General features: G+C 41.7%; 1 pseudogene; it reads right to left on the bottom strand.

Moving 5' to 3' along the window:
- Positions 1-8099: 8099 nt before the first annotated feature.
- On the bottom strand, positions 8100-8738 carry LOC102860716 (annotated as a pseudogene).
- Positions 8739-9376: the final 638 nt, after the last annotated feature.

The following is a 9376-nucleotide window of genomic DNA, read 5'->3' as shown; positions in this document are numbered from 1 at the left end:
AAATGGAGAAAAGATTGAAACTGCTAACATCTTCTTCTTACTGTTGTTGTTTACAATAGAGTCAGAACTGATCTTCAGCTGACCCTTCAGCAGGTTTTCAGAGGCAGTTAATCACATGGGAGGAGACTACCTATCCTTCTGTGGAACAGCTGGTTGGCTCTATAATTAACACCCTTGGTACCAGCAGTCAGGAAATCAGAAGTATAGCACTGGGAAAGTCTGCAGTAAGGGACCTCTCCACATCATTGAGGAGTAATGATGTCAGTCTGAGGACTACAGTGTGTCTGATTCAGGCAATGGTCTTTCTGAACACTTGTTATGCATCTGAGAGCTGGACAATGAATATGGATGACAGAAGAAGAATTGATACCTTTGAGGTATGGGGTTGGAGAAGAATGCTTAACATTCCACAGACTGCCAAAAGAACAACAAATATGTCTTGGAAAGGGTACAGCCAGAGTGCTCTTTGGAGGCAAGGATGAGTGGGCTTTGACTCATATATTTCAGGCATGTTACTAGGGGTTATTTCTTGGACAGGGATATTTTGCTCAGAAAGGTGGAACATCAGTGAAGGAGAAGTTGGCCCTCAAGCAGGTGAACTGAACAGTGACTGTCTCAATGGGCTCTAATGTGTCAGGAGTGTGAGAATGGCACAGAATAGGCCAGGGTTCAGATCTGTTGTTCATCAGGTAACTATGGGCCATACACGACTTGATGGCACCTATCAACAACAATAACATGGTTCTGTATAGTCTGTGACCTATTGTATCTGATTTTGGATCCAGTAGAGTAGTAAGATTGGTGCTGGGATGAGTAGAAAGAGGTGCATGAGTGTGGAGAACATGTGTGATCTCATGGGAATTGTTTTTGTGATGCCGATGGGCCAATTCCCCATTGTAGCATCAGTAAAGGTCAGACACAGCTGTTCCCATGTAGCCCAAAAGAATCTCCGGCCCTAAAGGACATGTTGCATTCTCTTGCTGTATTTTACAGGCATCATGGTATGAGTCACAGTGGACTGCTGTTAGGTGTCATCAAGTGGACTATGACTCAGAGTTACCCTCTGTTGACTAGATAGCACATAACAAAAGTAACATAAACTTTTTCTCAGAAAAGTTCCTTATTATGCACAGCTGGCTTAGCATATGATAAAGGCAGGCTTCCTGTAGAAACACTTATCATTTCCTAACCAAAGTATGTGAGATGAAGTTTCAACATCCTTGGTTCTAAGGAACATTCTGGCTGCACTTCCTTTAAGACAGATTTGTTTGTTCTTTTGGTAGTCTATGAAACAATCAATACTCTTCTCTGACATCACAATCAAAAAGCATTGATTCTTCTCTGGTCTTGAATCATTCAACTTGCAGATACACATGAAACAGGTGAAAATCTGGGCTTTAGTCAGAAGTGTCTTATAAATCTTTGTAAAAACCTATACACCCACTCTGGGAAACCTTACCCTGAGTCTCCCCCAATATCCTGTAATTATCTTAAACGATTCTATCCATTAAAGGAGTGAGTTCTGTTGTCCGACAACAGAATGATGATAAGCAATGATGCCAACCCAAAGATGTTGTTAGATGCTGTTGAGTCAAGTACAACTTATAGGAACTCTATGAAAAATAGATTTGAACCCTATCCTGCCCCGGGCCATCTTCACCATCTCTGACACACTTTAGCCTATTGCAGCAGTCACTATGTCAAATAATCTGGTTGAGGGTTTTCCTCTCTTTCAATGACACCCTAACTTTTGAAGCATGATGTCTCTCTCCAAAGAATAGCCTGACCTAAAAACATGCTTAACACATTTTGTCATCTTTGTCTCCAAGGAACACTCTGGCTACATTTCCTTCAAGACATAACTGTCCTTTTGGCAATTCATGGGCTATTCAGAACTCTTCTCCAACACCACAATTCAAAGGCATCAGTTCTTTGTCTGTCTTCCTTATTATTCATTGTCCAGCTCTCAGATGAACAGAAGTGACTGAAAAGACCATGGCCTGAATCAGGCATGCCTTCGTCCTAAAACTAACATCATTATTCCTAAGCAATTTTAGGAGGTATATTAATGTAGACTTTCCCAGTGCATCATGTCTTCTGAACTCCTGGTACCCGAGGTGTTGATTACGGATCTAAGTAAGATGAAGTCATTGATATTTCAATCTTTTCTCCATCTATCATGATGTTGCCTGTTGATCTAGTGGTGAGAATTTTTGTTTTCTTCATGTTGATATGCAATCCATATTGAAGGCTATAGTCTTCGATATCCTGTAGCAAATGTTTCAAGTCCTCTTCAGTTTCAGTAAGCGAAGTTGTGTCATTCACATAATGCAGGTTGTTAATGAGAATTTCTCCAATCCTGATGCCATAGTCTTCTTCATAGAGTCCAGCTTCTCAAATGATTTGCTCAGCATACAGACTGAATAGGTCTAGAGAGAGGACACAAGCTGGATGCACACTTTTACTGAACTTAAACCCTACAGTATTCCCTTGCCATATGCTATGCATTAGAGAGCTGGACAATGACCAAAGATGACAGAAGAAAAAATGATGTTGTGCTGGAGAAGAGTATTGAACATAAACTGGACTGGCAAGAAAACAAATAGGTTGTACTGGAGAAGGTGAAAACAAATTTCTCCTTTGAGGCAGACATCATGCTTAGAAGGGCAGAGAGACAGCACAGGAAAGGAAAGCAACAGATGAGATGGATCGTCATGGTAACTGGGCCAATAGGATTAGGTGTGCCAGAGTAAGTAAGACTGGCTCAGATTAGGGCAGAATTCAGAGATATTTTACCTAGGGTCTCTATGAGTTGCAGGTGACTCTATGGCACATAACAACAACATCTAGGTTTGCATCTCAAGAGAAATAGGATATAATATTTTATTGCAGTGCAGCTTCTTTGTCACTAGGCCACCAGAGCTCCCAGGATATATTATTAGTATGTACTTTTAACAACTGAAAAGAGATCACAATTAAAAAAAAACACCCAAAAAGCAAAAACAATACAAACAAACCAAACTCACTGCCATGGAGTCAATTCTAAGTTACAGTGAACCTCCATCAAATTTCTGAGTTTGCAGATCTTCATAGGACACAGATCATCTTGATGATCACAGAATATTGATTAATACCTGAATGTGAAAAAAACAAAAATTCTTACAGTTAGACCAATAAAAAGCAACACAAAGAAGAAACTGAAGTTGTAATGATTGATTTTATTTATTTTTTTTAATTAACAATCAGGGTCCACAGATGTAATATTCAAGTAATCACACTAGACCTTGCTTTGAACAGATCTGTGACAAAGATATTTTCAATGTTTTAAATTCCACTTTGATGACTAAACCACTTCTGCCTCAGCCATGGCCTTTCAGTTGTCTCATATGCATGGGAAAGCTTATGTGAAAAAGGAGACGGAAGAAGTGAATTGCTTGTACTATGATGCTGGCAAAGAATACTGTGAACAGTTAAACAAAAGCATCATTCTTAGTAAAAACACAATCAGAATAATCCTTAGAAGCTAGGATCACATGTTAATCAGAAAAACCCCATCACTAGCAAAATACTGGAGGTTTGGTAAAATTATAAAACTCGCTCATAGTCCTGGATTTGAAAGTGACTCATACATAGCTGAACTTGCAGTATGGATTTTCAAGGCTGTAAATCACTGGGCATAAAAGTGTGCATTTTTCTCCTGTGGAGTCACTTGTAGATTTGAAGTGCCAAAGAGGCACAGTTTTTGAGTCAGCAGTGCAACTCCCTGAGGGCTATGCTACCAGAGGTCCTGTGGTCAAGTTAGAGGGTTGGGCAAACAAGAGTAACCTGTATTGACATGAACTGATGCAAGAGGTGAACCAATGAATCATTAAGATGGCACATTCTGTTCTGTTGTACAAAATATCCTCATGAGTCAGAGTCAACTCAATGGCAACTAAAACAACAAGTGATTCTATTTATTAAATGATTATTTAATAATTAATTAAAAAGGTATGCATAAGATGATTTCTACCAACTTTTACAGTCGGAGATTGATCGAACATGCAATCAAGATGCTTTGATAATAATGGGTGACTGGAATGCAAAAGTTGGGAACAGAGAAGAAGAATCAGGAGTTGGAAAACATGGACTGGTGAGAGAAATGAAGCTGGAGAGAGAATGATTGAATTTTGCACAATCAATGACCTATTCATTGCAAATATGTTTTATAAGAAACATAAACACAGGTTATACACGTGGATTTCACCTGATGGTATGATTAGGAATTAGATCGATTACATCTGTAGAAAGAACCACTGGAGAAGCTCAATACCAGCTGTGAAAAGAAGGCCAGGAGCTGATTGTGGAACAGACCACCAACTACTCATATTCAAGTTCAAGCTGAAGCTGAGGAAAATTAAATCGAATCCAGGGAACCAAAATATGACTTTGAGTTCATCCCACCTGAATTTCAGAACCATCTCAGGAATAGGTTTGAGGCCTTGAACACTAAAGAGCGAAGACCTAATGAGTTGTGGGAGGATGTCAAATGCATCATCCTGGAAGAGTGTCAACGGTCATTACAAAGACAGAAGAGATAAAAAAAAAAAAAGACCAAAATGGATGTCAGAAGAAACTCTGAATATTGCATTGGAGTGCAGAGAAGCCAAAGCGCAAGGAAGAATTCAAGATACTAAAGAACTTAACAGAAGATTCCAAAGGGCAGCACGGGATGACAAAGTAAAATATTACAATGAAGTGTGCAAGGAGCTTGAGTTGGAAAATCAAAAGGGCTGAACTCACTCAGCATTTCTTAGCTCAAGGAACTGAAGAACAAATTTAAACCTCGAGTTGGTATAATCAAGGATGCTTTAGGCAGAATATTAAATGATCCAGGAAGTATTAAAAGAAGATGGAAAGAATATACTGAGTCACTGTATCAAAAGGAACTGGCAAAAAAAATAAATTAAAAAAAGGAACTGGCAGACACAGAAGAATTTAATGAAATAACATATGAGCAAGAGCCTATGGTGATGAAGGAAGAAGTTCAAGCTGCTTTGAAGGAAATAGCAAAAAACAAGGCCCCAGGAATAGATGGTATACCAATGGACATATTTCAGCTAACAGATGCTGCCCTGGATGTGCTCAACAAGTTGTGCCAAGAAATCTGGAGAACAACCACTTGGCTTACTAACTGGAAGAGATCTACATTTGTTCCCATTCCAAAGAAGGGTGATGCAACAGAGTGTGGAAACTACAGAACAATATCATTGATTTCACATGCAAGCAAGATTCTACTGAAGATTATCCCAAAATGACTGGAACAGCACATCAGCAGAGAACTGCCAGAAGTCCAGGCTGGATTTAGAAGGGGTTGTGGCACTAGGGATATTGTAGCTGATGTTAGGTGGATCTTAGCTGAAAGCAGGGAATACCAGAAGAATGTCTATCTGTGTTTCATTGATTATGCAAAGGCGTTTGATTGTGTGGATCATAACAAATTGTGGCTGACTCTGAGAAGAATGGGAATCCCAGAACACTTGATTGTGCTAATGCAAAACCTATACTTGGACCAAGATGCAGTCGTCACGACAGAGCAAGGAAACACTGCACGGTTCAAAATTGGGAAAGGCGTATGTGTCCTATCTCCATACCTTTTCAACCTGTATGCAGAACAGATTATCTGAGAGGCTGGGCTCTATGAGGAGAAGCATGGCGTCAGGATTGGTGGAAGATTTATTAACAATCTGCACTATGCAGATGACACAACCCTGCTTGCTAAAACCAAGAAGGACCTGAAATGCTTGCTGCAGAGGGTCAAGGACTGCAGCCTTCATTATGGATTGAAGCTCAATGTCAAGAAGACAAAGATTCTCACCACTGGACCGATTGGCAGCATCAAGATGGATGGTGAAGAGATTGAGACTGTTAAAAACTTTAGTCTGCTTGGCTCCACGGTCAACACTCTTGGCACCAGTAGCCAGGAAATCAAAAAACACATTGTGATGGGAAAGTCTGCTGTTAGGGACCGCTCCAGGGCACTGAAGAGCAATGGTGTCACTCTGGAGACTAAGGTGTGTCTGATACAGGCTACGGTCTTTGCAATCACTTGTTATGCATCAGAGAGTTGGACAATGACTAGGGAGGATAGAAGGAGAATTGATGCCTTTGAGCTGTGGTGATAGAGAAAAGTACTGAAAGTACCATGGACTGCCAAGAAAAACAGATTCATCTTGGAGAGGGTTAAACCAGCTGCTCCTTGGAGACAAGAATTCTGGGGCTTCATCTGACATACTTTGGACATGTTGTAAGGAGGGACAGGTCCTTGGAGAGGGTAGAGTGACAGCTCAGGAGGTGAAGACTCTCTATGAGGTCGATTGATTCAGTTATTGGGGTAATCGGGATGGTGTGTCAGAGGCAGTGTGATTGGCACAGTATAGAGCAGCGTTTAGGGCTGTTATACATAGGGTCGCTATGAGTTGCAAGCGACTTGATGACACATAACAACAATATGCATAAGAAAGAACAGAATGTTTCACTGGGAGGGACTGTATACTAATGAAGAAATTTTTCCTTTACTTTTTAAGGAGAGGAGTGAACTGGGGGTGGGGAAGGATGGACAGGGAGAAAAGTGCAACAATGAATGAATGGAAATCCAAAATCTCTGTAAACGTTCATGAAAATTAAAATTAAAAAAAGAAAAAAACAGAATGTTTCATAAAAACTTCTATAGACCAGATGTTTAACTTAGATAAAAAAATAGAAGCCAGTGTGAAAAATAATGTATGCAATCTTTGAAAATAGACCAGTATAAAATAAAAATTAAAAAAGAAATGAGCCAAACTGGGACCTGTTTCAGTCTGTAGATAATCTAAAAATAATTTGCTTTAGGTGTTATGTTAACATAAGGTATATACGTCACAGAATTTGGATTTAAGTGAACTCCCGGCCAAATCAAAACAAAAAACACATTTTGAAGTGATGGCTATTTCCTTAAATTCTTAACATTCTCAGACCTCCCTACAAAGAGAAACAATAGAGTCCTTCCTCAGATCTTTGGTTTAAAATTTCCCTGAAGGAGGGATACAAACAACTTTTTTTAAAAAAAATATACAAACAATTTTTCTATTTATAAAGACCAAATGTTTTATGTTGAATAGGTATCAGAGAGGCAAGGGTAAAAAAATGATTGGTCACCTTCTAGTTGATGATAGTTAATGTCTGCAGTGGTGGCAAGAAGGGGGTTTGAGAGATTTTAGGAGTGATATGGGTACTCTGGTGGCTTAGTGCTATGGAGTTGTGCTGCTAACTCAAAGGTTTTTGTGTTGTTATGTGCTATCAAGTCACATGTGACTCATAGTGACCCCATGTAACCCTATATACTCTGCTCTATTCTGTCCCAATCTTATTGTCTTTGACACACCTACTCCCATTACCCCAGCCACTAAATCGATCCATCTGATGGTCTCCTTCTCTTGCGCTGTCCCTCCACCCTCCCAAGCATGATGTCCCTCTCCAAGGACTGTTTCCTCCTTGAAACATGTCCAAAGTATGTCAGACAAAGCTTCAGAATCCTTGCCTCCAAGGAGCAGCCTAGTTTCACCCTCTCTAGGATGAGCAGAAATGGCATCCACTTCCTAAAGAGTATGCCTCTGGAAACTCTATGAACTTTGATAAATGATGATAGTTATAGAAAGGCTTCAGGCCTTTTGTTCATAGGGTCGTTATGAGTTGATGACAACAACAGGATGAACTTGTTTGTTCTCCTAGAAGTCCAAAGTATATGCAATACTCTTCTCCAGCAACACAGTTCAAAGGCATCAATTCTCCTATCATTCCTAGTCATTGTCCAGCTTTCTTTTTCTTTTTTTTCCCCAGGCCCAAGCTGGCGTGGACCTGGCAGACAGCAGCACCACAGGGCAGAGAGGGTCAGCAGTGTCAGGTGAAGCCAGGCCAGTGCCAGACAGGGCTGCCAGGGTCAAGCCTGTGGAGGCTCACCCCAGGGGCAGAAAAGGGGTAGGTGAGGTAGGCAAAAGCTGGAGGCACCTATAGGGGTGCCCTGGACAAGAAGAACAGAAACAGAGAGGCAGAGAGGGCAGCAGGCCGGCGAGAGGGCCGGGCTACGACTGCACGTTGAGCACGTGGGCAGAAGCGCTAGTGGTGCCAGGCCCGGAGGCGAGTGTAGCGTGGGCTCTGCAGCTCCAAGACATACTTTTCCCTGGATTTCTTTAGGTGTTCCTCATCCGGGTCTTGCATGAACTCGGTGCCCGTGAGGTAGGCAAGAATGCGGAAGGAATGGGACTGGCCTGTCCCGAGTCGAGGCCACCAGTCCTCCGTGTTCTCCATCAATCGTTGTTTGCTGGTATTGGGGACCAGTGGTCGTACTGGCAATCCGTTCTGCTGCGGGGCGCTGTCAGCAGGAGGCGAGGCCCCAAAGGGCCGGGCCGTCTTGTTGAGGGAGGCGCTGGGTGCAAAGGTGTACCGCGGGGGGTCCTTGGTTGTGGCCGGGGCTTTCTGTTGTTTGCTCTGAGCCGGCTGGGCCAGGTTCGGATCTTGTTCTGGGCTTCGATGTGCGTGAGGGCCCCGGCATTCTCGCTATCAATGCTCAGCACCCAGTCGCCTACAGCAACACCAGCTTGTGCTGCTTTGCCGCCAGATGTAAGCCTGGAGATGGAGAGGGGTACGTTGAAGTCCTTGCCCCCCTGCAGCCGGAAACCCCAGCGTGCTGGCCCTTCCAGCACTACCTTGAAAGAATCCATAGTACCCACTCCTGCTCGGCCTCTTAGGCGCGCTGCTCGGCCGCTGGCTCCCGGGAGCCGCGCTGAGATCGCCACCCGTCCTGTACTCCGTGTCCAGCTTTCTGATGCATAGCAAGTAAAGGAAAAGACCATGGCTTGGATCAGGTGTATCTTAGTCTTCAGTTACTAAGAATTCAATGACATCATTGCTCTTCAGTACTTTGGAGAGGTCTCTAACAGCAGACTTTCCCAATGCAATTTGTCTTTTAATTTTCTGGCTGCTGGTACCAAGAGTCTTGATTGTGGAGCCAAGCAAACTGAAACTGTTAACAATCTCAATCTCTTCACTAGATGTCTATCATGATTCTGCCAATTGGCCCAGTGGAGAATCTTTGTTTTCTTTCTTTTTTTTAAATGAATATAGGTGATTTTTATTGAAGTAAATGAAATCAAAGAATAAAAAATACAGGCATTAAATGCGGTATCACAAAATAACATTTTTTCTGGTGAAAAACTTTAAATGCATTATATTATGATGAAAATGTACCTATTGATGCAATATTTTTAAAATCCATTCATATAACAACATCATCTAAACTACATGCCTTGGAACTTCTTATTTATGGCATGGTAACTTAGGTATTCTTTTGATTCTTTCC

This window comes from Elephantulus edwardii, unplaced genomic scaffold (genome assembly GCF_000299155.1).
Source record: "Elephantulus edwardii isolate Elephantulus edwardi_28Jun2011 unplaced genomic scaffold, EleEdw1.0 scaffold00206, whole genome shotgun sequence".
Lineage (NCBI taxonomy): Eukaryota > Metazoa > Chordata > Mammalia > Macroscelidea > Macroscelididae > Elephantulus > Elephantulus edwardii.
Note: the sequence above shows the minus strand (reverse complement) of the source record. Positions and strands in the feature narration are given on the sequence as shown.